The sequence below is a fragment of the Colossoma macropomum genome, unplaced genomic scaffold (assembly GCF_904425465.1).
Source record: "Colossoma macropomum unplaced genomic scaffold, Colossoma_macropomum, whole genome shotgun sequence".
NCBI lineage: Eukaryota > Metazoa > Chordata > Actinopteri > Characiformes > Serrasalmidae > Colossoma > Colossoma macropomum.
Window position 1 is genome coordinate 13,999 of NW_023495507.1, and position 26,384 is coordinate 40,382.

At 38.6% G+C, this 26,384-nt stretch overlaps 1 long non-coding RNA gene and 1 pseudogene across 1 annotated transcript; both read right to left on the minus strand.

Annotated features, from left to right (window-relative positions):
- Window positions 1-854: 854 nt before the first annotated feature.
- Window positions 855-21,128, minus strand: LOC118802253 (annotated as a pseudogene).
- Window positions 21,129-21,217: 89 nt separating this feature from the next.
- On the minus strand, window positions 21,218-23,417 carry LOC118802251. Its single transcript, XR_005006638.1, has 4 exons — window positions 23,304-23,417; window positions 22,865-22,964; window positions 21,578-21,674; window positions 21,218-21,441 (listed from the first exon to the last, which is right to left on the minus strand). It is a non-coding gene; the product is annotated as an uncharacterized LOC118802251 (long non-coding RNA).
- Window positions 23,418-26,384: the final 2,967 nt, after the last annotated feature.

Consider the following 26,384-nt stretch of genomic DNA (forward strand, 5'->3'; position numbering starts at 1 on the left):
CGGAGCTCACAGCTTTAATTCTTAAGTCTGGAGCTGTAACACAGTCACTATAACGAAGTTTATGATGAGTTTGTGAAACTGGGAAACAAAGCTATTTCCTGATTTTTCCACTGATAATAACAGACAAAAGGAGAACTGACCCATTTTCCTGTTTCTCAATACTGTAGAAATGAAAATGGAATGACCCAAAGAAACACGGACCTCTATAGCACCAAAAATACTTCAGTCAGTAGATGTAAAACCATCTACAGCACATTGTCTATCAATCTGAAGAACAATTTCACCATGAAAAGAGCTCTTCAATCATGCAAATGGCTCTTTTGTGTTCCTAGTTCTATATAGAACCTCTGTCTTTACTAAAGAACCCTTGAAGTAACATCTTTTTTTTAATAGTGAGTGTCAGAGGGTTTGATGGTGAGTGTGAGAGGTGTGATAGTGAGTGTGAGAGGTTTTGTCAGTGTGTGTGAGAGGTTTGACAGTGTGTGAGAGGTTTAATAGTGAGTGTGAGAGGTTTGATAGCGAGTGTGAGAGGTAAGTTAGAATTTTGGCCTAAATAGCCTCTCATAAATCTGTATGAAGTTAAACTCAATGTGTAAGACATGTTCGGTGTGTAAGAAGTTAAACTCAGTGTGTGAGATGTATTCAGTGTGTAAGAAGTTAAACTCAGTGTGTAAGATGTGTTCAGTGTGTAAGAAGTTAAACTCAGTGTAAGACGTGTTCAGTCTGTAAGACGTTAATCTCAGTGTGTAAGATGTGTTCAGTCGCAATTCAAAAACAAACACATATACCGTAAAACATTACAGTCAGTAATGTGGATAAATACAATCTGTGTACAGAGACAGTAAGTCAGTAACTCACTGTAGATTCTCCAGTTTACAGTGTGGATCCTCCAGTAGATCAGACAGCAGCTTCAATCCAGACTTTCCTGGGTGATTATAAGTCAGATCTAGTTCTCTCAGTTGAGAGGGGTTTGATTTCAGAGCTGAAGCCAGAGAAGAGCAGCCTTCATCTGTAACCATACAGCCACACAATCTGCAGAAAGGAAAGAAAAAGTGACAGATGGCATTTATTTATCTATTTAAAAATGGGTTGCAAACCACAAAGATAGCCCTACTGAAGCCCACTCGCTGGATTCCTGACAGCATTAGCCTCAAGATGGCCAGAAAATGAACTTGCAGTAAAGAGAAACTGAGAAAACAGGCTCCAGCTCTCCACACTAGAAAGCCTTTAAAAGTAAAACCTGCACACTGGCATGTCTCAGTAGCCAATTAAGTCAAAGCTCCCCCTCTCAATTCCACCTGCATACTCACAGCAAAACAAACTTAACAGCCTGCAGGGTCATCACACCCTCTCCCTCAGAAAAAGCACTGACATAACCCCACATAAAAAATAAACTTTATATACCACCACCCACTAAGATTTGCAAAAAAAAAAATCTGCATTTTACAATTTTCATCAATATTTGACATGTCCCTTCCAATACGTTCTTGGACTTCCCCAGCCCTAGGAAGTTTAAAGACAGCAAAAACAGGACAGAACACCAAGTGACAGGTATAAAGACTAAGAGACTGGTATCTGTGACAATGTATCCGCTATCACATTGTCAGTACCTTTAACAAATATCAAGAACAAAAGGCTGCAAGAAAAGGCACCAGCTCATCACAAACCTGAGACAAGGAAGAGTGGGTGTTACCAGTAAAGGTGGTGACACATCACACTATGCACACCCGCCAGCCAGGTCATTTCCCAAAATTACTGAAGCCCCATCCACAGGGAGCCCAGGGTAAACCTCTAACATGACCTCATGTTTAATGTGGTCTGAAAAACAAAATACTCTATGCAGTGGAACCAAAAATAGCTAAGCTACAAAAAGAGGGATACAGAAGATATACAAAAGATGTCAAACAAGTGTGTGAAAGCCCCTCACTACCTGAAACTGACAAGAGACAATTACCTAAGGAGATCCTGATCTTCAAACAGTTACTAGTGGCAAGTATTTATGCACTGAAGACTATTAGTGTGGAAAAAAGAAAAAAGAAAAAAAAACAATAACAGGCCACACTTAGCACAAAATATGAACCAAACTGGCACCAAAACAAAACCAAACTAATCATACGAGCCCAATACTAACAGGAAATGTTTTCATTTAACCTTACCACACTTACCCCGCCCTCCTCAAAGAACACTGGCAACCCCCAGCAAGTATATTAGCCAGGAAAAGCGCAGCCAAAAACAAAAAAGTCCTCACATTGTTACAGACCAGCCTCCAGCCAATTCATAACAAACAGCTGAGGGAGATGATGAGGCTCCAGCTCTCCACATTCGAAAGCCTTTTAAAGAGACCCAAACACCTGTGCACAAGTGTGTCTTAGTAGCCAATTCGGTCCAAGCCCCACCTCCCAATTTCAAAACATATTCAGGGCAAAACAAACCAAACGGCCCGGAGGTTCATCATGATTTACATCAACACTGACACTGAACAGAACAGAACAAATACACAAACTGACTCTTCGCACAACCAATTACAACATGATAAAACTCTCATTATGATTTAGAGCTCCAGAAGATTAGATTAGCAAGAGATTACGTGAAGAACAGAAGCAGAAACCCTTTTCCTTCTTGAAGCATCACATAGTTATTATATAGATAAACAGGCATCCAGGAAATTACATAAACACTATTAAAGTAAACCAAATTTTAATCAATGTCTGAGACATTTAAACAACTTCTAGATGAACTAGAGGCACTTTGGAAGCAAGAGCTGTTTGCTGATCAATGATGAAAAATGGAACTCTTTGCCACCACTGTTGGGGTAGGAACTCAAAGTAAAACAATTTGCTAATTACTTCTTTCAAAATTAAATATGATTACTTATTACCACCTGAAAAAGTGATCTCACTACACTTTACTTGTATGTTACTCTGTAACCTATTTCTGCTGATTTTTGCACAGGGTCAGTCAGCCCCACTACAGGAGCTCACTCTGCTGGCCTGATCACTGAAACATTTAGCTTAAATAAAGTTCAAACACTGTTCAAATCCAAACACTATATTTTCATTACTTTCTCTCATATCTTTCTCCTCCTTCTAATTTAATGTCATATAAATGTCCCATCTCTACCTTCAGCCCAGATTGAAAGGTAAGAGAACACTTGTTGCGATTTTGCCTATTTGTCACACTAAATTGATTAGGACACTCATATAAATGTAATATAAGACAAGGAGAACTTGAGGAAAAACAAAGAAGTTTTCAAAAGATAATTTAAAAAAGTAACTGCCCCTAAACTTAAATAACTGGTTGTGCCACCTTTTGCAAGAACACCTGTAACCAAACACTCAAGTCATTTGTTCCTCTTTTTTTTGATTTAATTCAGCCAAGGCTTTTGAGCATGAGGTGTCACAGCATGTCAATGAGTTTAAGTCATGACTTTAGCTAGGCCGTTGTTGTTTGTATTCTCGACTCTTCCTTTTTGACTAACCCTTTTGGATTGTTTGCCTGTTGTGATGTTTGTCTTTTTGTACTGGTTGTGTTGTGTTGTGGATTTGACTCATGCTTGTTTTTTGACCACAAAACTGGACTTTGATTCTATCAGTAAAACCTCCTTTGAAATTTTTAACTGTGAGCATATGACTCTTTCTGGCATGTTACATCAGGATATTTTACCTAATTGTGCTCCAATTACTCTGCTGCTGAGATGCTGTAAACAGACATTATTCACATTGTGAAGCTGTGAGCATTTTAAATGTCTGTCGTGTGCACTATTATTAAGTAGAACATGAACACAGAACAGTAATTAAAAAAGTGGGCCAGTGACATGGAGAACACATCACTGAAGCTCTCACAGACCTTTAGCACCTCCACTGATTCTCAACAGTATTAGGATTTGGTTGAGGATTAGTACCAGGGTTAAGTTCATCACCAGGGTGAGGGTTAGTTTTAAGCTTTGGGATGATATTATGGTTGGGTTTAGGCTCAGGTTAAGTTTTATGAGATTAAGATGAATTTAATAGATATTTAATTGAACGTAAATTAAATGAAAGATAAGCATCTACAAGACATCTACAGTGGACTCTTTAAATAAGTGTCAACTAATAATAAAATTAATATGAACAGTAAAGAACTAACATCATATCAATAGTTGCAGGCTGAGTGGAGATGATTAGAGTTTAAAAGTTTAAACTGGTGGAGTGACACCAGCAAGTGGAGCTTTAGAGTTTTCTGGAATGTATTCCAGTTCACTGGTGCACTGAAATAAAAGCAGATTTTCTCAGCTCAGTAAAAACTTTGAGAATGTGACAAGTGATCCAGTAACAAGAGCTGAAAATTTTCTGAGCAGCTGAAGAAACCCCGTTACATGTAAATCATTTAGTGCCCCCTGTGGCAGCCCCTGAAAAATGTTATTAGGCCAGGCCTGTTCATATTTTTTGTGATCAAAATTTTTTATTTGTTTTTTATCTTTTCCATCAAAACATTTCAGTACAAAACTATGTACGTATCCAGGGCCTACCTAAAAAAAAAGACTAACATCAGACTTGGTCAACCTTGATGAGTAGAGAATGTACAGAATAGATGATCTATACATTCCTATCATAGCCTGCAGCCTACAGACATTGTAGCACAGTATCGTCAAATATCTCCGCACCCACAAGCCTCCAAACATATGCCACACCCTATACCTTAGAGCTTTTATCCAGAGTTTAAAGCTGAGGCCTGATCATATTTTATATTACATACATGTAATGAGGCTATGAGTTTATGAAAGTGACACAGTGGATTATCTTTGGTTCGCTGTTCCAACATAAACCAATTTCTTATTCCTTCCACACCTCAAAACTGTGAAGATAAGCAGTGATACCAACTGCTGTTCCTTTGAGTCCGTAGATTTCTTCCATCAGTTACAGCACTGTTTCAGTGTATATGTGTGTTTATATGTTTTTATGTGCAGCCATAGTCTGGGTTTGCTATGAAGAGAAAGTACATGTTCTTTCACGTGTTTTCTTCTATTCTCCAACATGTTCGTCTTTTCTTGCTGTATTTACGTACAGTTGTATGTCCTTTTGTTTTTGTCCCTCCTGAGGTGAGGACATTGCCACTTTTAACCTTGACCCCTTCACCTCCCCCTTCACCTTCTCCTTTAACTTTTTATCATCCCTCCTTTCAACTTTTTCTCCTTCCTATTTACTCCCTCCCCTGACCCTCAGTGTCTCTACTTAAACTATGTCAGACTGTGTGTTCAATGGACTGGTGACAGGCTGATGACCAAGCTGTGTCTGTGCATGATTCTCTGCAAACACATGAATAAAAGTCGAGATGTGAAGATCCAGTCTCCTGACTGTTCCTGCTGAATTTCTAACACCATATGCTAAGGCTGCTAGGCTCACTACATCACTGAAATAGCAGCACACTGACCACGCTGTTGAGATTTTTTTTTAAACATTGTGCAGGGTGGTACAAAATTTCAACTTATTCAATTACATAAAATATTTTTATCCCCAACTTCATGTGGGAGGTATAGTTCCCACTTCAAATATTTCATGACTTTGTAAAATATTCTGGGACCTCCCCTCCAGGAGATTTCTGAGGAAAACCTTTTACCTTGTAAAAAGAAATTAAATATCAAATAAATTACAATTAAACTATTAGGAAACTATTTAAACAATGTGGGTTTAAACAGTGTGTGAATCATTTCCTTAGAAAATGTACTTCTTTGACTGTTTTAAAGCAAAGCTATCAACAGTGTCTTCAAATCTTTTTCCTCTAATTTCAAGACTGACACTACTACCAAACCTTGAAGATATTCCTGCTCCACTTTTAAACTAAAGTAGGTTTAAATAGGTTTCAGTGCAAAAAAACATTTCACCATACAAATACATTGAGTTGTTTCCTGTAGTCTGTAATCACTATTTAGCATATCAGAGCACATGCTAAATATTAGTCATTACAATACTGTATGTAATTACAATAATGTATGTAATTACAATGAGCTTAATAGCAGAAACAAAAAAACTGACCAAAATAAACTAAAACTAAAAATTTAGTGTTCATTTTTACTGGTGGTTAGTCTAGTTGCTTGCAACAGACTCAAAGAAACTCAAAGAAGATTTCTGAATTGAATGAGAGAAAATATGACATGACAGCTCACTACATACTCATTATAGGTATAAGGACAGAGAGATACAATAAAAATGACATTGAATTATTGATTTGCCAGTTCAATGATTCTTTAACGTTTTTTTTTCATTCAGAATTGAATTCACAAAAAACTCACTCCTGAATCCTGCAAGTCATTGTTACTGAGGTCCAGCTCTTTCAGGGAGGAGTTTGGTGATTGTAGAGCTGATCCCAGATTTTTACAAGCATTTGCACCAAGACTACAGATGTGTAGTCTGCAAACAGGCAATACAATGTAGTGAAAGAAGGATTTATGCATACAACTATTATATATATGCAATATGCACTTTTTGTTTGCATAAACATTAAAAAAATATAGTCAATAGATTTGTAGTATTAGTTTTGTAATCCTTACAATACTTGTAATACTCTGTAAACAAAAGAATAGCAAATGTATTATTATTATTGTTCTTATCATTATTACCGTTATTATTACTGTTGTAATTATTATTATTATCATTATTATTATTATTATTAATTGCAATAACTAGGGATTTCCCTGCATAGAGAATTAAATCTCGACCAACTCTGAGGTGGGTCTTAATGGAAAATTACTACTTCTAAAAAGTGTTGCACTCATTATTCTGCCGTTCTGGTGCAGGTACAGCGCACCAGGAAAAACAGCCAAAATCACAGAGGAATTGCGTGACCGTGCTGTGAGCTACAGACAGTGCAGAACTCACACAGTCTTCACCTGTGGAGCTGCTTCTCTAAAAGCATTTTGAAACTAAAACATAACTTAAAATTAACATGCATCTGAGCTGTGGCAGAAACACTCCTAAAGTTGAATCTCTGAAACTCTGCTTTTCCTAAAAAGCAGCACACAGCGTTTACTCGCACAAGGTCCCGTCTCAAAGCACGCTATCTTCCCTATGTAGTGCAATTCGTGGATCACGAAATAGCAAATCCTTCACCCAAAGAGTGCATGAAATGTTCGACTAAGTCATCTATAATCAACATTAACAATAGGTTACAAATTCCCTATTTAAAACTCAACTGCTTGTTAATGATGATCGTGTTTGTTTGAAAAGTAGCACACTAGGGGACATTGAGTGATATGAGACAGTGTTATTATCTTCTCAGAAAGTAAACACTGCAAGCGAGATGAGAAAGGGGAGCTGTGCAGATTGAACTTTTGCATCGTCTCGTTCCAGAGCTTGTGTGACTGTTAAATCAGAGCTCATTTTGGAGACACTGCTCCACAGAAATATGTGTTAAAAGCTTTAGTTTCGATTCACAATTGATTCACCGCTAGTTAAAACTTCATTTTATATTATTAACGAACCATAAGCATAAGTTAAACCACACAAACCATGACATTTCTTCTATTTCGAAGTCCACAGACTTGTCCGTTAAAGTTAACCTTTCATTCTCTAAAAAGTAGCAGGTGGTGGTGGCGAAGATGACTCGTAAGGTTTGATGTGTTGCCCCCTTTCACCGCTATTTTCTTTCGGCATGTTCTGCAGACAGGGGCATCTTCAATTAACTTTGCTTCTGCTTTCTTATAAAACCCAAAATATGACCAAACGCCAGACTTGGTCTTCTTAGAAGCCTGAAATATCTCTGAATCTCTGTCACTACATTCCACCATGTTCTCCCTTCTCTCCCTCTCCCTCTCACTCTCTCCCCCTCCCCCCTTCCCCTCTACACACAAACAGAGCTGCATCTGAGAGAATGATTCTGCCTTTGTTTGACTCTGTACAGCAATGTTTTCACACTGCAGTAATCGACCGCGGTTTTAACGATACTTTAAAGTTCAAATGGTATTACTAACTTTCATTCATTTTACAGCGGTTTACCCTGAAACCGGTAACCGTTTCATCTCATATATATATATATAGAGAGAGAGAGAGAGGGAGAGAGAGAGACAGAGAAAGAGAGAGAGAGAGAAAGAATACAACATTTTTGTTTATGTTTATATTATTGTTCAGGTTAGAGTGAAAAACAACAGAATTTCAAAATCCTAATTAATTCTGTTAGTATTTTATGTTTACACTTTATTGTGCCTTATCAGCATATTTCCATTCAAGAATGAATTCATACAAAGTTCACCTGAGTGTCTCCAGTTTACAGTGTGAGTTCTTCAGTCCAGCAGAGAGCAGCTCCACACCTGAATCCTGAAGGTCATTGTTACTCAGGTCTAGCTCTTTCAGAGATGAGTTTGCAGATTGTAGAGCTGATGATAGATTCTCACAGGAACTTGTGGTGAAACCACACCTGTCTAGTCTGTAAAAGTCAAAATATAGTACATGGTGTAATCAGGAGAACTGTAATACAATTACTTTACTGTATGCATTCTACTTTGTCTTTCAGAAAAAAGTACATGAGATATTCATAGCTTGATTATTCATCCATGACATCCCATTTACAACGGAAAACATAGTATATATTTTTTCTCTCTACGCAGAAGTTACCTGTTACATGGCATAGAAAGTTAACTGCCACAACAATACAGCCAATATATGATATAATTAAACTTAGAACAGATCTTGCAATATACTTAAACATTTCTAAATAATTAAAGAGAAAAAGAGTATCATGTTTTTGGTAGCACATTATACTGTTTATGTGTTTTAATATTTCAGGTAAGGCTGGAGAAAGAGATTGAGTAGAAGTATAAAACCATGTAAAATGCATATTAAAATTACACAAATCTGTTATTGTAAGGTTACCGTTTAATTTATCCTGTCATTTTCCTATAAAACATTTAATTCACACAAAGTTCACCTGAGCATCTCCAGTTTACAGTGCGAGTTCTTCAGTCCAGCAGAGAGCAGCTCCACACCTGAATCCTGAAGGTCATTGTTACTCAGGTCTAGCGCTTTCAGAGATGAGTTTACAGATTGTAGAGCTGATGATAGATTCTCAATGGAACTTGTGGTGAGACCACACCTGTCTAGTCTGTAAAAGTCAGAATAAATAAAATACATGGTGTAATTAGGGGAACTGTAATAGAATTACTTTACTGTCTGCATTTTACTTTGTTTTTCAGAAAGAAGTATATTAGATATTCATAGCTTGATTACTCATCCATGTGATCCCATTTAAAACAGAAAACACATCCATTGTTTTTTTTCTCTCTAAGTAGAAGCTTAGGATTGTTTAGGACCACACTTTGTGGTTCACTGTCACAAAAATGCAACCAATATATGATAAATTAAACTTAGAAAAGAGAAATACAGAAAGAAGCATTTCAGAATAAAGAGAAAAAGAATATTATGTTTTTTCGGCAGTGCACTACACTTTTAGTGTTTTTATATTTCAAGGATAGCTAGAGAATGAGATTCAAGAGAAGTTATATTGCATATAAATCTATTATTGTAAGACTGCAGTTTATAATATAATCTTTTTTATTTAAAAAAACACAAAGTTCACCTGAGTGCCTCCAGTTTACAGTGCAAGTTCTTCAGTCCAGCAGAGAGCAGCTTCACGCCTGAATCCTGAAGGTCATTGTTACTCAGGTCTAGCTCTTTCAGAGATGAGTTAACAGATTGTAGAGCTGATGATAGATTCTCACAGGAACTTGTGGTGAAACCACACCTGTCTAGTCTGTAAAAGTCAAAATATAGTAGTGTAATCAGGGGAAATTTAATAGAATTACCTTGATCTCCATATTCTACTTTGTCTTTACCTTTAGAAATAAGTGGAAAAGATATTCATAGCTCTTTAAGTAGAAGCTACCTGTTTAGGTGTGGAATGAGTTCACAGAATTCAGATGCTCATGGATAAAGAACAAAAAGCAGACTTTAATGTTAAATCAGAATCCAAGGTTGTTGTTAAGAAACAGGCAAAAGGTCAAAACACAGTAAGCAGACATCCAGGGCAAACAATCCAAAGGGCAGAGCAAACACAGAGTCGGAGAAACGAAAAATACAGGTCATTCACAGAAATATACAACAGATAAAATGCTCAGTATTATATTATATTATTAAACAATACTTCACAACTGTCTATGGCTAAAGTCTGGGCTTATTAGCTAAGCTAAGGATGTCATGTGATCAAACACACAGGTGTCACACATTAGTATTTGGGTGATCTAGAACGCTGATAGGAGCATGAAGAGAGTTCAGGAGTCAGCTGATCTCCCTGAGGATTCTGGGAGATAGAGTCTGTGTGCATGCTGAGTGCAAAGGGAATGTCGAAGTCATGTGACCTTGCCAGAGCTCGTGACATTTGTGACAAGGTATCAAACTTTTCCATGTTGCAGTAAATTCTTTTCACTTAGACTTGATCAGGTTATGTCCTCATAGACCTAATTATGAGATTCCTCACTGTGGACATTACTGTACACTGAGCCAGTGATAGGACAGACTTACCGGGCACTAGCTGGACACTACATTACATCTCTCCACTCACATTACTATGCACTGCCACTTTTATTATACATTTAGTCATATTTCATATTGCACTGCTACCTTGTTTATGTGTCCGTAAATGTCATATTGCACAACTGTTGACTTTTATTGCTACAGTCCATAGTCACTTGTTCATTCACTGGAGGGACAGGCACCACTGCATTGTCAACTGCATAGTATTTATGCAATAACTTTGTATTTTTGTACTGCACATTACTTTTATTGTTCTTGATTTTAGTATTTATCTCTACTTTCTATTTATGCATCTGTAAATAGTGTATGACATTACTTTGCTCTTGTACATTTTGTTCTTGTTTTAGTCTTTACTGTGCTTTGTACTGCTGCAATAGAAGAATTTCCCTCTGGGTTTAATAAAGTGATCTATCTATCTATCTATCTATCTATCTATCTATCTATCTATCTATCTATCTATCTATCAACAGAGCATTTGCCACTCTTTCAGGGACCTGCAGAGAAGCAGAGAAGAAGAAGCTGCTCCCCAGGGAGAAAAACTCTGCTTTGCCAGCTTGGAAGTAAGAAAGTCAGGGTGCTGGTTCACCAGTTATATCAGGGGTGTTCAATCTTATCCACAAAGGGCGGATATAGCTGCAGGTTTTCATTGGAAACAAGCAGGAGCTCAGCTGATTCCCCCTTAATCAGGAAAAACAAATATCCATGAAAATCTGCAGCCCTGCTCTTCAGATACAATTGGACACCAATACGTTAACAGAGGTAAAAGCCCTAATTTGATTTTGTTTATTTGTTGACAGGACTATCCTTTGGAATTGGGGCTACAGGAAAAGTGGTACAGCCAATATAAGCAATACAAGGTATACAGAGCTGAAGATTAACACTAGATTTAAAGATTAATTGAAAAACTAAGGATTTATCTATTTTAAAGACTTGAGTTTATTTCAAACATAAATACCTTTGTTGTAAACATAGATCTTTTAGCCATTCTCCCCCAGAGCACAGCAGTCTCAGATCATTACCTAATCTCATATGAAATTCGCTTTAGTGGTAATGTATGTTCATCACCAGCTATCGCATTAAGCAGATGATAACTTCCTCCACAGCTGATAGCTTTATCAGAAACCTCCCACAATTATCAGCTTCTATCAGCTGTCCATCTAATCCTACTGAAATAGATATTATGACCAAGTACTTAGAGGATACTTTCCATTTTACTCTAGATAGTGTGGCTCCATGAACAAATAAAGTAATAAGGCAGAAAAAGCTGCACAGTGGTACAATGATCACACTCGAGCTTTAAAACAGACTGTCAGACAACAAGAACGAAAATGGCGCCTGACTAAACTAGAAGTGTTCCAATTCACCTGGAGGGATTATAGCCTTATAGACTATAGAAGAGCACTTACTGCAGCACACTCAGCCTATCTCTCCTCTCTCATAGAAAATAATAAGAATAATCCTAGATTATTATCTAGCACTATTTCTAAATTGACTGAGAACCAAACAGCTACTACACCCCAGATGCCATCAGCCTACAGCAGCAATGATTTTATGAATTTCTTCAGTAATAAAACAGGCAAAAAATTCTAAATGCACAGTTAAACTCTACAAACCTGCCTGCCCTACAAAACCAATCCAGATCTTGAAAATACTGTAACTACTTTATATATTATATATATTAGATCCAATTCCTACAAGTTTGCTCAGAGGTTAGATTACAGTTTAGCATTTATTTAAGGAGCTGAAGTCTCCACCAACCAGAAGTGGGACTGACAACCATCACCAAGGATCACACTGCCTGCTGGTAGACAGTTCTGTGCGAAGGATCCTGCACTGTTGCAGGAAAAGCCTATAAAACATCCAAATCTTTGCCTGATGATCACATCCAGCCTGCAGCTGCACAAGTTCTCCAGGAGCTTTAATTCAAATATGGCAGCATCTATAGCACAAAACTACACTTCAGAAAGCTGCATGATTCTCCAGCCTCACAGAGCCTTTTACATGCTTTGGAATTCTTCATTTTTTGGATGCTGAGAGAATTCACCTCATTTCATGAGAAAGGGGGCTAAAAAAGTAGGGAAACAGATGGACGACAGTCTGTAGCTGTAGAACTACAGAGTGAAACTATATGGTCAGTGGAGCTGGTAAAGTGGACAATGAGTGTAGATAGAAGGAGGTGGACTAAATGAAGTAAATAGATGATTAATGAACCATATATGAAGTGGATAAAAGGGTTTACTGTAGTTTTTTTCTCCCCAAAGTGCTTAGAGGAAAGTTTACCTTTGTAATTTTTAACTGTTCAATCATGTAGTGCTCAAATTATTAAATTTCAGTGTCTGACCAATGAACTCCTGTCTGTTCTGCTGTTTCAATCAGAGCAAATTCAGTTAAAATTGCTATATAAACCACCAGATCAGGATCCATAAAGCACTGAGGTGATTCTGACAGCTGAGGTCAGTAAACACTGGCCTTGTGCAGTGGGCGGGAACAAGTGGCTACATCATCACTGTCTAACTAGAGCATCTCATTTATCTGTCTTATAAGGTTCATTGATGGTTAGAACACTGCCTATTTAAACAGCTGCCCATGTAGACAGCAGCTACTAGAGAGCTCACTGGGTTTTAAGACACACCCTTAATGTTTTATCTTATCAACTTCACTGTCTTTTGTAAATATAAGCTCATTTTGAAACTGATGGCTGCAACATGTTCCAAAAAAGTTGGGACAGGGGCGACTTAACACTATGAACATTGTTAAATGTTCTGAAAACATTTTAAAAGAGGAGATGTAATCATGCTCGGTATAAAAGGAGGATCCAGGACAGGCCTTGTCCTGTATAAGCAAGGAAGGGTCAAAGTTCACCACGCTGCCAAAAATGCATCAGCAAATTGTATTTAAACAGCATGACTGCGTAATCAGAGAGTGAGGGTTCTAGACTGGCCTGCCTGCCTCTTACTGAAAATGTGTGGCACATTATGAAGAGCAAAATACAACAATAAAGGCTCCACTGACTGCACAGCTGAAGACTGGTACAATGGAAGAATAACAAAAAATCCACTTTTAAAACTGATCAGTTTTGTCTTCAGTCCACATACAATTATTTTATGCAGGTAAAAGGAAAGGGGATGTAGTAAAGTGATGAATCTACTTGTGTCCCACCTTTTTGGAACATGTTTCAAGCATCGTGTTTGGAATAAGTGTATATTTAAAAAATAAAGTTCCGGGCTCCCGAGTGGCGCAACCGTCTAAGCGTTGGCCCTATCATCAGGAGATCGCGAGTTCGATCCCTGGTGATGCTACAGCCATCCGTAGCCGGGAGTCCAAGAGAGCACAATTGGCCTCGCTCTCTCTGGGTGGGTGGGATGGCCCCTCCTTCTCCCCCCATCACTCAGCGCGATGCTAGTCAGCGCAGGCGTCTGTTAGCTGACGTAGCAGATCTGGCGGGTGGCGCTTTCCTCCGAGCGCGTTCGGCTGTCCAGTGACGTTGCGTGAGCGGCAGTTCGAAAAGAAGCGGTGATTGGCTTCACAGGGTCTCGGAGGAAGCCTGTGTTAGCCTTCACCCTCCTAGCGTTGATAGCATCGTGTGATTGGGGGAGTCCTAACTAGCGGGTGGAATTGGAGACGACTAAATTGGGGAGAAAATCGGGTAAAATTGAAAAAAATAAAAAAATTTAAAAAAAAATAAAAAAAATAAAAAAATAAAGTTCCGAAGGTAAAACATGGGGTAAAATAACATTTTGGGCTGTTTTTCAATTTAACACCCAAACAGAATTCACTCATCACTGCTTTCTGTGTTATTGGCATTTCACACACTATCACAACTTTTTATGGAGTTCTATACTTTTGTATAGAACTGTACCTGCACAGAGAGTCCCATTACACAACAGTCCAGTTTAAAATAATCCAAAGCACTGCTGAAATTGGACATATAAGACTGTCACTTACGGTGCATGAATGCTCTGAGTTCTGTCATAAGATTTTTAAAGTTTGATACAACAGTTTAAAAAAGTTCTGATATTTGAGACTTTTTTCAAAAAAAGTCTTAGCATGACCCCTCCCCTAACACTATAATGCTTTAAAAAACTAGAGCCACACTTAGGGTGACCCCTCCCCTAACACTATAATGCTATAAAAACTAGAGCCACAATTAGCATGACCCCTCCCCTAACACTATAACACTATAAAAACTACAGCCACACTTAGCGTGACCCCTCCCCTAACATTATCACGCTATAAATCTTAGAGCCACACTTAGCGTGACCCCTCCCCTGACACTATAATGCTATAAAAACACAAGCCATTCTTAGCGTGACCCCTCCCCTAACACAATAACGCTAAAAAAACACGAGTCATTCTTAACGTGACCCCTCCCCTAACACGATAATAGTATAAAAACACAAGTCATACTTAGTGTGACCCCTCCCCTAACACTATAACACTAAAAAACTAGAGTCATACTTAGCATGACCACTTCAATAACAATACAACGCTATAAAAACTAGAGCCAAACTTAGCGTGACCCCTTCCCTAACACTACAAAGCTATAAAAACACAAGTCATACTAAGCGTAACCCCTCCCCTGACACTATAACGGTATAAACACTAGATCCATACTTAGCGTGACCCCTCCCCTAACACTATAACGCTATAAAAACACAAGTTATACTTAGCGTGACCCCTCCCCTAACAATACATTATAAAAACAAGAGTCATACTTAGCGTGACCCCTCCCCTAACAATATAACGCTATGAAAAACTAGAGCCATATATATCGTGATCCCTCCCCTAACAATATAACGATATAAACACTAGAGCCATACTTAGCGTGACCCTCCCCTAACACTATAATACTATAAAACCTAGAGCCATACTTTGCGTGACCCCTCCCCAACACTGTAATAGTGTAAAACAAAAGCCATACTTAGAGTGACCCCTCCCCTAAGACTATAACACTATAAAATTAGAACAATACTTAGCGTGACCCCTCCCCTTACACTATAACACTATAAAAACACAAGTCAAACTTAGCATGAACCCTCCAAAACACTATAACGCTATAAAAACATGAGTCATACTAAGACTGACCCCTCCCCTAAAAATACAACGCTATACAAACACAAGTCATACTTAGCGTGAGCCCTCCCCTAACACTATAACGGTATAAAAACAAGAGTCATACTTAGCGTAACCCCTCCCCTAACACTATAACACTATACAACCTAGAGCCATACTTTGCGTGACCCCTCCCCAACACTATAACACTATACAACCTAGAGCCATACTTCATGTGACCCCTCCCCTAACACTATAATGCTGTAAAACTAGAGCCGTACTTAGAGTGACCCCTCCCCTAACACTATAACACTATAAAATTAGAATAATACTTAGTGTGACCCCTCACCTAACACTATAACTGTATAAACACTAGAGTCACACTTAGTGTGACCCCTCCCCTAACACGATAACGCTATACATCTTAGAGCCATACTTAAAGTAACCCCTCCCCTAACACTATAATGGTATAATAAAAACTAGAGCAACACTTAGCGTGACCCCTCCCATAACACTATAATGCTATAAAAACGCAATTCATACTTAGCGTGACCCCTCCCCTAACACTATAACGCTATATAAACACCAGCCATACTTAGCGTGACCCCTCCCCTAACACTATAACTGTGTAAAAACTAGAGCCATACTTAGCGTGATCCCTCCCCTAACACTATAACGCTATATAAACACCAGTCATACTTAGCGTGACCCCTCCCCTAACACTATAACGCTATATAAACACCAGCCATACTTAGCGTGACCCCTCCCCTAACACTATAACACTATATAAACATGGAATCATACTTAGCGTGACCCCTCCCCTAACGCTATAACGCTATATAAACACCAGCCATACTTAGCGTGACCCCTCCCCTAACACTATAACGCTATATAAACACGAGTCATACTAAGGATGACCCCTTCCCTAACAATACAACGCTATACAAACACGAGTCATACTTAGCGTGACCCCTCCCCTGACACTATAACGGTATAAACACTAGATCCATACTTAGCATGATCCCCCAACACTATAACACTATAAAAACCAGGCCACACTTAGCGTGAACCCTCCCCTAACAATATAACGCTATGAAAAACTAGAGCCATACTTAGCGTGACCCCTCCCCAAAACTATAAGGCTATATAACCTAGAGCCACTCTTCGCATGTCCCCTCCCCTAACACTGTATCGCTATAAAAACTAGTGCCATACTTAGCGTGACCCCTCCCCTAACACTATAATGCTGTAAAACTAAAGCCATACTTAGCATGACCCCTCCGCTAACACTATAACGCTATAAAAACACGAGCCATACTTATCATGACCCCTCCCCTAACACTATAACGCTATAAAAACATGAGCCATACTTATCATGACCCCTCCCCTAACACTATAACGGCATAAAAACTAGAGCCATAGCTAGCGTGACCCCTCCCCTAACACTATAACGCTATAAAAATACAATTCATACTTAGCGTGACCCCTCCCCTAACACTATCACGCTATAAAAACACGAGCCATACTTATCATGACCCCTCCCCTAACACTATCACGCTATAAAAACACTAGTCATACTTATCGTGACGCCTCCCCTAACACTATCACGCTATAAAAACACGAGTCATACTTATCGTGACCCCTCCCCTAACAATACAACGCTATAAAACACACAAGTCATACTTAGCGTGACCCCTCCCCAAACAATATTTAATATTTTGAAGATCTAATGTGTTCAGCCCTGATCAATCATCAATAATCAGACATTAATCTGCTGTATTAATGTAGATGTAACACTCACCGAGCTTTTCTGCAGACAGTCAGAGCTGGGATCAGTCTCCTATAACCCTCCTCTGATGTGTTGTATTTCTTCAGGTCCAGCTCATCCAGAACCTCCTCTGAGGTCAGAAGCATGCAGGCTAGTGCTGAACACTGTCCAGGAGAGAGTTTCACCTCTGAGTTTCTCTCTGAGTTTAGATACTCCTGAATCTCTCTGGAGAGAGACTGGTCATTCATTTCAGACAGACAGAGGAACAGATTGATGGATCTCTCAGTGGGGATGAGATATGGTTTATCTTCTCCTTTGATTAAACTCTTGATGTGTGGTCTGGTTCTCGATGAGATACTATGTGCTGGGGTCAGTAGACCCTGTAGGCGTCCCTGATTGGACTCCAGTGAGATGCCCAGCAGGAAACGGAGGAAAAGATCCAGGTGTCCATTCTGACTCTGTACAGCTTTATTCACTGCTCCCTTTAGAACCTCATCCAGTGGAACATACGTAGACCATTCACTGTTTAGTGGTTTAAATATCTGCAGTTCCTTCATGTTTTTCCTCTCATAGCAGTGAAACACATAAACAGCAGCCAGGAACTCCTGAAAGCTCAGATGAACAAAGCAGTAGACCTTCCTCTGGTAAAGCACACATTCCTCCTAAAGATCTCAGTGAAAATCCCAGAATACACTGAGGCCTCAGTGACATCAATGCTGCTCTCTCTCAGGTCCTCTTCATAGAACATCACATTGCCCTTCATCAGCTGTTTGAAAGCCAGTTCAGCCAGTTTCAGAAGAATGGTTCTGTTGGACTCCAGCAGGTTCTTTGGGATTCTCCTCTTTTTCTCCTCATACTTCTCGTTCTTCATGTTTGTCTGAATGAGCAGGAAGTGTGAGTACATTTCAGTCAGAGTTTTAGGGATTTCTGTATGACGCTGTTCCATGATTTGCTGAAGAACAGTGGCTGAGATCCAGCAGAAGACTGGAATGTGGCACATGATGTGGAGGCTCCTCGCTGTCTTAATGTGGGAGATGATTCTCTTGGCTTGGTCTTCATCACTGATCCTCTTCCTGAAGTACTCCTCCTTCTGTGGGTCACTGAATCCCTGAATTTCTGTCACACGCTTGATGTATTTAGGAGGGATCTGATTGGCTGCTGCTGGTCGGGAGGTTATCCAGATCAGAGCAGAGGGAAGCAGCTCTCCCTTTGATGAGGTTCGTCATCAACACTCCCACTGATGACGTCATGGTGATGTCAGATACTTTCTCACACTCATCAAAGTTCAGTGGAATTCTACTTTCATCCAGACCATCAAATATAAACACAGCTTTGAGCTGATCATAAATCTCTGGGTCCAGATCTTTGAGCTCAGGATGGAAGTCACACAGAAGTCCGTGAAGACTGTATTGATCATCTTTAATCAGGTTCAGCTCCCGGAACGGAAGCACAAACATGAGCTCCACATCCTGATTGGCTTTTCCTTCAGCCCAGTCCAGAATGAACTTCTGCACAGAGACAGTTTTTCCAATTCCAGCGATGCCTTTAGTCAGAACACTTCTGAGCTCTGGCTCTTTTGGTCTGTTATCTTCTTCTCTTTCTTTGTGTCTGAGACTGTCAGCCTTCACAGCTCTAATGTTCTCTTCTAGTGCTTCTCCTTCAGGACCTTGTAGAGGTTTAAAGATGTCTAAGCAGTTGATTGGAGAGACTTGTACGTGTCTCCTGGATGTTTTCTCCATCTGTAGAACCTCATGTTCTTCATTCACTCCTTCACTCTCTCCCTCTATGATGTAGAGCTGTGTGTAAATCCTGTTCAGGAGGGTTTTATTTTCTTCTGTTCTGATTCCCTCAAATAAGCTCTCGTACTTGTTCTTCATGCTGGTTTTGTGTCTCACTAAGACTCTGTGAAGGACGTCATCCACTGGTTGGTGAATATCTGCCAGAGTGTTTATCTGCAGTGCTGTTTGTGTGGAGTGCAGCCTAATCAGGACCAAACACAGTAACACAAACATCGTTAACACGAATACCCATAATAATCTTCTAATCATGTATTTCATTAGATTTTAGTTAAAAAATACTTTTAGTTTACCTCAAATTCCCAAGATAACTTAGTATTACGTGTTTTGTTTTTGATTTCTCCATAACTAACAATTATAAATATTCCCAGGCAATAATTTAGTTCTATAATATATATATATATATATATATATATATATATATATATATATATATATATATATATATATAACATTAATTGAGACTAAATTTGGTTTTAAATATTATAGAACTGGTTATTAATAGTTAAAGGATCACTAACACACTGTGATCTGAGCAGCAGTCAGTCAGAATCAAACCTGCACTGAGGCATGTGGCCCTGTTTGGGTCTTTTTCTCACTAAGCTGGTATTAAGTTAGCCAATGAGACTCTGCAGACGTCTTAATAACACAAATCTCAGTGTAAAAATAACCAACCTGTTTGTAGAAGCTGCTCAGCAAAATATGAGCATGTTGAAAATCATACTATTATTAATCTTATTATTAGTATCATTATTATTAGTGGTATTATTTAACAATAAAAATATATAAAAGTACATAAAAACTTTATAAAGGTTTATAAAAATGTCATTATTCACTTTAAATTTTGTAGTGATTTCCTGTCTTCACTGGTAAATAATATTTGTTGCAATAAACATCATCAATATAAAATTTTGATTAAATTAACATTGTTATGAATTACTGGTTAAACTTGTTCACCACAGTCCTGAAATGAATGGAAGTGAGTGGGGAGCTTCTCTGAAATGGTCCTCTCACACCTGAGCAGCTCCCCCTTCTGGACATTTACAGACATAAACTATCAAGTTCCTTTCACATTCTTTAAACCCTAAAGATCTGTTTGTTTTCTTATAGACCTTACAGATTAAAACAGCATTGAGGGCTGGTTTAATGAACCATTAGTCACAGAAATACATCTGGTTTAAATTAACTGACCATAACTAAACTCTTATTAATTATAATTGCACTTTTGAAAATGTAGATAACATAAAACTTGATGTATTGACATGTAGAGTGTATTCACTGTAAAAATAAAAAATGATTCTGTGTGATGATACATGCTTGTGTTTCATGACACCACATACACACAGCACCACTGGATAAACAGACTCCATCCACCGTCTCCTGTCAGTGAAACCCTGATGTCCTGCAAAAGCCCAGACAGCACCAATATGCTCCTTCTGCTAAAAATTAGCAAGACTCAAAACCAGACAGCTGTTTATCTGCCAACCTGTGTGTCTATTGTAGTGAGTGGTCCGTGGTGGAGCTATTTGGTCTTCATAAATTCTGTAATAAAATCATGTTTAACTGTGGTAGAATATGTATAGGGTATATAAACCAAAAAGGTAAATAAGCGTCCTTAATGTTTCTGTCTTTGTAGGACACAGGACTGAATGTTTAGGGAATGTTCAGACCATCACTCCTCTCACACACAGATCTGGACACTGGAGAAACTGCTCTCTGGGTTTCAGTCCTGCTGATATTAAATATGTGAAAAACTCCAGTTGTTATAAACTGATCTACAACATGCAGCCCAGAGCTCAGGAACATGTTTACAATGATTCACTGTCAGAACTGTTGTTTACTGGTAGCAGTTATTTACCCTGAGTCAGAGAATCCTCTCCCTCCACTGGACTGTGCTGGTAACACCATGGACCGGTCACTCTTCATAGACACACAGCTGGGTTCTCCTCCTCCTCTGCTGAATTTAAGAGGTTTCTCCATGGACTGGTCACTCTTCATAGACACACAGCTGGGTTCTCCTCCTCCTCTGCTGAATTTAAGAGGTTTCTCCATGGACTGGTCACTCTTCATAGACACACAGCTGGGTTCTCCTCCTCCTCTGCTGAATTTAAGAGGTTTCTCCATGGACTGGTCACTCTTCATAGACACACAGCTGGGTTCTCCTCCTCCTCTGCTGAAATTGAGAGGTTTCTCTATGGACCGGTCACTCTTGATAGACACACAGCTGGGTTCTCCTCCTCCTCTGCTGAAATTGAGAGGTTTCCCCATGGACTGGTCACTCTTCACAGGCACAGAGCTGGGTTCTGGAGATCCTGCACGCTTCACTCTGAGAAAAGTTCATCCACAGTGAGATTAAAGTGCTGAGTAATTATGTTCTTCACTAAGAGTCATTTATTCTGATCATAAGTCATGATTTCCTCTTTCTGTTTAATCAGGTTAAGAGCTGATATAAAGTTACTCACTTTGAATCAGAGGTTCTTCCTCCACTGCTGGAGTGATGAAGCTCCATCACTGAGGTTTTACTCACCACACGCAGCTGGTCACTGGAGATGCTGCTCTCTGTGAACAGATCATCCATAAACATACATAATTACTATTTAGTGACCAGTGAGTTTGGTGTTAACACACAGGACATATTTTTTAACTAATGTTTTTTTATTAAAATTATCCAATCCATATTTATCACTACAGAAAATGAAGAAACAGGCTCTAGACCTACTGATCACATCTTCTGCTGCTCCAGTCTTTATTAATCATAATCAGTAATTATATGATACTAATATGCAGTGAAGGCTGTGTAGAGCTCATACTGTCCATCACACAGAACTGCACAACAGAGAGTTTTTATCATTTTATACATGAACTCTGATATTGGACATTAGAAAACTTCAATGTAAAAGACAAATAAAAACACCTAATTATTATAAAAGATGATTTTACATTTAACTGAGGTGAACAAAGTCTATTATTACAGATTAAGTGAGATACAGGAGTGTTGAATAAACAATGATGCTGTGGAGACGTAAATCTCATATTTCAGCTTCATCTGATCTCCATAATAATAAAATGTGTCTGTGTAATATTGATCCAGAACTGTAGGGTCATTCTCAGGTGGACGGTGTTGGAGTGGAACAGTAATCTGATCTCTCAGTAAATGGTCCATCACTCTGAGCTGCTGTAGTTCAGCCGTGTACAGATGACCACTCTACTCAGAGCTAATACAGGCTCAGACTCTCCATTAGGCTACAGTTGGGTTCTCTGTAGTTCCACAGGACTAATCCTGTTATGGCATCTTCAGGATCTTCATATAAGAGTAGCTGATAGAAACACTCAGAGACTGATGAACTGAGCTTTTAATAAACTGTATTTACTGATAGAATCTCAGTATAAACAGACAGTAGAACTGATCACCTCTATAATCCTGATAGTCATGATCAATAATGTTACTGTCTCTCTCTGATCTCTCAGTTCATTATTAATAAACTGTATTTACTGATAGAATCTTAGTATAAACAGACAGTAGAACTGATCACCTCTATAATCCTGATAGTCATTATCAATATTGTGTCTGAGGTCTGATGTTATCTAAATGAAAAGAGTTCCAGGTGTGGAACCGAAGCTCCTCTCTCCATGTTCTGTAGAGCCACAGCTCTTCACAGGTTACTCTGCTCTACCTGCTGAGGTTAATCAGGTGAGGCTGGAAGTGAGGAACACTTCCCTGCACCATTCATACTGTAAACTCTCTCTACCTCAGTAGAACTGTCCTCCTCTCTGGATCTTCATGGTGGATCAGTGACTCTTCATGGACTCGTAGCTGAGATCAGGTGAGTCTGATCTCTCTGAATTAGACTGAAACAGAACAATAGAGGAAAATCATACTGGAGTCATACGTGAAGAAAATACAATAATATGCATTGTGGAGTTAAAATTAATTATGGCCGATGAAAAAACAAAAGTGATCAAAGATTCTCCTCACAGAAAGAAGCTCTGATGCTCTAAAAGCTCCAACATTTCTCTGGGTTTATTGGCTACCTTAGCATTAGCTTAGCTTAGCTTCAGTTATCTGACTTTATCAAACAGACCCTTTCAGCAGAACCTAAAACAGAACCCAGCAGCTGTTCCTCTCAGATTAGTGTGGTTCTCATTGTTCTCCTCAGTAAACTGTGAGTGTTGATCTTCAGTAATTACCTCTGAGCTTTTCTCTGTTTATGATCTTCTCTTCTCTGAACAGACGCTGCTCCACTTTCACTTTCACTCTAAACCGGTTTGATCCGGTTCAGCTCCTGCTCACCTGGGCGCGCGCACCAACCAACGCCCAGCAGCTCTGAACTACGGAAAGAGAAAAGGTTCAAAACACGTTTGTAGGGCTGCGTGTGTTCATCCAATCAGCCACGAGCAGCAGAGAAAGTATTGATCAGTATGATTGATTAACGTTTAGTGGGATTACAATAATGGATTTCACTGAATCTCAACGATGCCGTGTTTATCTGAGTGTTCAGTTATTTTATCATAAATAAATAAATAAATAAATATGAATTTCAGTTTGATTAATAATGAGGTTCATAATAATCACTGCTTTACTGTCTAACTCCAGCATATCATCACTGATCTGTTGCTGGTGTGATACAGACTGATGGTCTATATGATTATCCAGGTGTGTTTTTAGGGGGAACACTTTTACTTTAACCCAGCAGAAACATCCAGATCAGCTCCTCCTGCCATGTACAGCTAAGAGAAGCTCCATAATGGACACCGAAACACACACCATGGTGGAGGAGCACTGTGACTGACTCTGTTAGACTCCATAAATAATCAGAGTCAGAGTCAGCCTCATTCTGATCAGCTCAGAATGAGAAACACTGTTAGTTTATCAGAAAAGCTGTTGTTCCCTGAATATCCAGTAGTGGAGATAATGACGTCTCCTACTGTTCAGCTTCGCGTTTTGTCCCCGCTGTCATGCCGTAGTTTCCTCCGCTTTGAGTACATTTTAATAGGCTGATTGTTCCCGAGATTCTCTATGAATGGACTTCGAACATTTTAGACCAGCAGTGTGTCCGACAACCGCCAGCGTTTCAGGGGGACGCCTGGTTCCTATCACCATCTCTGAAAAACTTCCTCTTTAAGTGTTAATTATGAATAATAAGATCAGATTTTAATATTAGAAAGTGATGTGGAAAAGTGTAAATATGTAAATATCTGTAAAAATACAGAGAACCTCAAACAGATTATTATACGATTAATTTCAGAGAATTAAAATAGTTTATATTTATCCATATCTTTAATTTAGATTTGTGTATATGAGAGAGAAATATAAGGAACAGAGAATATTATTATTAATAATAATAATAATAATAATAATAACTAATATATATACTAATATATACTAATAATAACATCATTAACTCAGTGCTCTTTAAAGGTCCAGCACATCTTCATATTTCTGATTCAGTCCAACTTTTACTGAGAAAAAGATTCTTTGACTCTTAAAGTCTCACTTACAAAAAATAGTTTCTTTAAAAACAATGAGTGTTTAGATTGTTTAGATTAATTTAAGATTAATCTAAATAACGTAATTCTTAAGATGATTTAGATTAAATAAAGGAATGCAACACAGAAATGTTAGAATTTTCTGAAACACATTGAATGAAAGAATAATTGTGAATTAATTCAAAATCCAGTTAATATTTTTATTTTGTAATTTAATTTAATAATTTAAAATAATTAAAATTGATTTAATTATTATTTAATTAATTTGCATATAATTTTATGTCACTGCAAATCAGCGAATAAGGCCTGTAGCTGCTTCATTCTAGTGGATCTTTCCCTTTTTTTTAAAGCAGAGATATCAATGATTTGTTCTGATCCCCATGAAAAGATCTGTTTCCTGTTGCAGAGACAAAAGAGTTTTGTATCAAAGGCCCCACCGACTCCCATAAAGCTAGATATAGATCAGGAGGAATACCGTCTAACCCTGGGGTCTTCCCCCTGTTTGTGAAACTCTTCTGGAGCTGTGGCTGCTCCATGACACCTCACAACAACAACTCAACATATGTTCAAAAAACATTTCCTAGAAGTATCAAAATTGAAGGCCAAATGCTGATGTAGGATCCTAAAGCTGGTGGTTAAGCATTTATTGCCCCTTCCATTTAGAAAAGAAGCCAAGACTTCTGAGGGCTGAAGATCACGGTCAGACAATATTGGTGTTCAGCCTTGTCCCTACACACAGAGATTTCTCTGGATTCTCTGGATCTTTCACTGATATTGGGTACAGTAGATGATGAAATTCCAAAGTTCTTTGCTATTTTACTGTGAGAAACATTAGTTTTGCATTTTTTTCACTATTTGCCTGAACAGTCTTTCACAGAGTGCTGAAACCCTCCTCATCTTTACTTCTGAAAGACTCAGCCTCTCTGAGTTTCCCCTTTTTACCAGTCATGTTACTGACCTGTTGCTAATTAACCTAATTAGTGGTGAGATGACAACAGCTGATATGTTGTCTTTGTCTTATTTTCAGTTAAATACAGGGTTTAATTGATTTGTCCATCACTGCATTGTTTGTTTGTGCTCCTCCTCACAATCTAGACTGTGTTCTAACTGACAGCTTTACTGTGGTCTGTATCATCTCATCCATGAGCACCTATTACTGAGCAACGTGTTCCAGAGAAACACACAGCTCACTCCCACCTGTCTGTTGTGCAGGTTTTTTTCTTTTGCTTCTCGTTCTTTTCCATCCCCTGATCCTGTGCTGCACTGGCTTCACCCGAAGGTTTGGTTTTGCTCCATGGCTGCTAAAGGGCTGTGAAAAGGTACTTGCCCCTTCCTGATTGTCACTATTCTTATGTATTTGTATGTAATATTAGACAAAGAGAACCTTTTGAAACAGAAAAAAAAAAGATTTTAACAAATGATTTCATTTATTTTAGAACCAAAGTCACACTCTACTGTGCAGGGCTGCTTTAACTGAGACAGACTGGCAGCTTTTCAAGCATGAACCACCTGTTTGAGGCCCTGACACAGCATCTCTGCTGGGCTCAAGTTAGAGTTTTGACCAGGCCACTCCAAAACCTTTATGTCCTTTCAGCTTCAGCTCATGGACAGATGAGCTGATACTCTCTAAGAATTCTCTGATACAGAACAGAACTTCTTCATGTCTTCTTGTTTATTTAGTTATTTACTTGTGCTGTAAATGTGAGATGAATGGTGGTTTTTGCTTAGCTGGGGTTTCTGCCTTGCTGCTCTTCCATGAATGTCACTCATACCCACCCTCCT